The sequence below is a fragment of the Mus musculus genome, chromosome 7 (genome assembly GCF_000001635.26).
Source record: "Mus musculus strain C57BL/6J chromosome 7, GRCm38.p6 C57BL/6J".
NCBI lineage: Eukaryota > Metazoa > Chordata > Mammalia > Rodentia > Muridae > Mus > Mus musculus.
The window spans coordinates 31,788,279-31,792,305 of NC_000073.6; the positions used below are offsets into that span (position 1 = coordinate 31,788,279).

The window sequence follows — 4,027 nt, forward strand, 5'->3', positions numbered from 1 at the left end:
ATGATGCTTGCTGGTGCTGTGGTGATCCTCGGGGCTGCCCTGTTCCTCCTGACTTCAGGGGAAGGTGGATATTACCGTGTGGGGGTCAGGGATGCAAGCTATCTAGGCTCTCACACCCTCTATCCTCTGGATATACTGATGTAGGTCTTTCAAGTGAGGGTCACCTTGTCTTTGTGTTCCAGATTGTGGCATTTGCCCAGCTATAAAAGAGGATGTTCATCTATTTTTAAATGGAACCTCAGAAGAGTATGTTGAGTATAGAAAAAGATACAAAGATGATCCTGAAATACTGGAAAATACTGAAAAAAATCAAGCAATGTGTTGATAGCACATTGATGGAGGAAGACATGGCACATACAAATGGTTTCATTGTGAGAGTCTATGTGTCTGGTTAGGGGCAGGTCTTGTGCACACCACTGAAGCTTCACTGAGAATCAAGATATGTGAAACATCTGATTGAGAATGTCAGAAGGATGGGGCAGGAAGGAGCTCTAGGACTGCCTGAGCTGGCCCTGGCTGATCAGCTCAGCTAAACCACAGTAGATCCCTGCCTGAGTTTGGCCTCCCTCAGACTTCCTGACACACCCTTCCAAGTTTAGCTATAGAAGCTTGGCACCTGGCACCCTTCTCTAGCCTAGGTCTTTTATCCTCAATTTTCAAGCCTATCACTCCACCTCCAAAATAGTCATATGTTATCCTGTTCTCTGAGCTTTGAAGACCACTTTGTGGACTCCACATGTTGACATTCAAGGGTAGAATTAAAATGAAGCCCCTCATATCCCTAGAACAGGTATGTTAAGGCCCTGCCTTTACCTGAAGATATTTGAGGGTCATTATCAACATGTGACAGGAGTAAGTTTGCTTTTGCAGCCCCAGCTGCACAGTGGCACACATGGGGCTCTGTCAGCTCCTCTCCATTTGGTCCCACTGGGACTATGTTGTCTCCCAAGTTGGCTCCTCCCATCTGGCTGGATTTGGGGCTCTTTACAAAGCTTGTCTCAACAGGTTGGGGACAAGGCTCCCTGGTCCTTGTTAGATACAAGAGCAATAGCAAATCGGCTGCAGGTCTTTCTAGGAGGTGTCTCAGTGCATGGTCAGTGGGGCATGAGGTCTCCTTCACCCCCAAAGTCTCACTTAGCTTTCTGTTTGCAGGAAAAAATAGAAGCCAGCCCTCTATGTTGATGGCTACAACTTTGCTCTCAAGAAAGCCATTTGCCTGCTCACCTGCATAGATGTATTATTCTTTTTCATAAGACTATGATAAAATAACCAAGGTTGAGTATTTATAAATAAATAAATAAATAAATAAATAAATAAATAAACAAATAAATAAAAACTAATCATTTTAAAGGCTCCAGATCCACAGTCCTGTAGCCTAACCTCTTATCTTCTGTTTTGGACTCCGTCACCAACAGAGACACAGAAAATTGCATGAGACTTGTCACCAAGTCAGTGTGTGGGTTGTCTCCAGTATTCACCCAATCTATAGCATTTGTCCCTTTCCATGGCAATACCCCAGAGACCTAATCACATTTCCAGTTGTCTCCTGTTCTCCATCACATTATATCTTAAGACCTTATGATGGTAACCAAGTTTACAGCACAGGACAGAAGGAATCAGATTCAAATCACACAGCACATTAGGAGGCCATCTTACATAGACTGAGGCCTGATATAGGTAGCCTTGGCCTACAACTAGCCATTGTCTAGCCAGAGGTTGCTTCTGAAGGAGGTCTCCTGCCTTCTGGAAGCTAGGGGTGCTCTAGGGACTATGTAGATGCTGTGACCTAACTCTCCTAACTACACATGTAAGTCAGAGAAGGCTTTTCTACCACGCTTCTCTTTACAGATTAAAAAACCCAGAGCCCCTTCATCTGATGAACAGCTCTACTTGTTTAGCTGGGATTTCCTAAAATTCTAGTGGATTTTCATACATACTTTCATGTAGGTTATTCATCTGCAAATAAGTTTACTGTTGGGTGTAGTAACTCTTGTCTCCCTGAGACAGTTAAGAAGAAAGCTTCCTTACACCATTTATTGAAAGAATTTAACTTTAGAGAAATAGTGTTCTAATGTACTTGATTGGCCAGTGTTCATTTCCATCATAGAAAGGTGTTTATCATCACTTGTTATTCTTTAAATATTGGGACTTAAGTGATGTTCTTTCCTTCATTCCTGATGTTATTTGATACTTCCCATTTGAATTTTTTTTTTTGGTTGAGATAGGATCTCACGATATAGACTAGGCTGTGCTGAAATGTGGAGAGAGCTGTCTACATGTGTCCCTTTTTTCTAGGATTTAAGAAATGTACCACCAAGACCCAGCCTTTAAATTTCTTCTTCTTCCTCTTCCTCTTAGTCATTTTTCTCCTCCTCTTGTTACTCCTCTTCTTCCTCCTCTTTTCATTTCTGTTTTTCCTCTCCTTTTCTTTCTTCTTTTCAGATATTTCCACTATTTAGTCCTGGCCAGCCTGGAACTTGCTGTGTAGATTATGCTGACCATGAACTAACTATGATTCACATGTATTTACCCCATGAGTGCTTGGATTAAAGATATTCCCTCCATTGCTCAGCTTCTTTTTTAATATTTTGATCAGGCTTAGTACAGTTTTATCAGTGTTATGCACCTAGACTGCACAGAAAATACTCACTTGTCACCAAGGACTGTAAAAGACTAAGCAATATGGTAGGAGCTCAGATTTTTTTTCCACAAAACAAAGAAACAAAGAAACAAAGAAATCAAACTTGTTTTAAGGAACTAGACACTCTTGATCAGCAGGAAGTAGACAAACGATATCATCTCATTTAAACCCCTGACTTTATTTGGGGATGTCTTCTGTTCTCTTTCCTTTTTTTCCCCTCTTTCTAGTGTTATGGGGTTGAAACAGTGCAAGAAGGTTAGGGGAACAGAATGGAATAAAGAACAACCCATAAACCAGCAAAAGCTACTGATCCCCAGCATAGATGTAAGGCAGAATGGAAAATGTGATTTCAACTGCAGTGGAGAAAAAAGCAGGCGATGAAGGGATAAAGGGATGAAGAGATGAAGCTATGGATAATTTTTTTGAGAGTCAATTAAAAATTTACTGGGGCCACAATTAGTGGTGCATCTCTTATTCTATTAAGAGAGGGGATTTTCTGTTTTGTTCTTTCTCTTCTTCCTAAACCTGTGTCAAGAAAGATTGGGGAAATTATTTTGCCTCTGGAAAAATTGCTGATGGAAATGTGGGTGTGAGAAACAAACAAACAAACAAAAAAAAAGCCTGCAATGGGAAAACAAAAGGGTCCACTGTGCTTTCTCCTTTCTGAAGGCTAATTTACCCATGGGCACAGACCAAATAGTGCTCTGCTTATTTTACATTTTACAAATGTTATTAAGAAAGGAACAACAGCATCCAAGAGACAATGAGTTATAGAAAAGACTGCCCATGTCTGTCTTCCTATATACATAAAGAATATGTTAACCACAGAATGAAATTCCTCAAATTTTTTGCACTGGGAACAGTATTTTATTTTTTATTTTTTACATTTTCTTTATGAAATGAAAAACTTTGGATGCAATGAAAACTCGTAAAGATTTGAATTGAGTGGGGGAGGTCACCTGAAAACCTTCTTCAGTGAATCAAAAAAGTGCTTATTGTAGTGAAAGCATTTCTGTTTACAATTTCTTTGTGAATATTGCAGAATTAATTGCTTAAAACAGATACAGGTAAATGTTATGAGAATTTTGAAATGTTGGTTCCTTATTAAAAAAAAAAACACACAGAGATATTTTAATCTCAGGTGTAGGATGTGAGGGAAGCCTCACATTTTCCACTGTTTAGACTATGATTTGCTTCACTCTCTAGCACAGGCATAATTTTGCCAGCTACAAATAGTTTATGTGATTTGTGATGTATAGAATTCTGGGGACATTTTAGAGGCTGTATAATTGCTATGGTCCTGAGAAGGGTGGTTGATTGTTGTTAGTCATGGTCTTTTTAGTAGTCAGGTGTAAAATTAAAATAGTAAGAAGAAATTATATATCC

At 39.6% G+C, this 4,027-nt stretch overlaps 1 pseudogene; it reads left to right on the top strand.

Moving 5' to 3' along the window:
- Scgb1b8-ps lies at positions 1-1,182 on the top strand (annotated as a pseudogene).
- Positions 1,183-4,027: the final 2,845 nt, after the last annotated feature.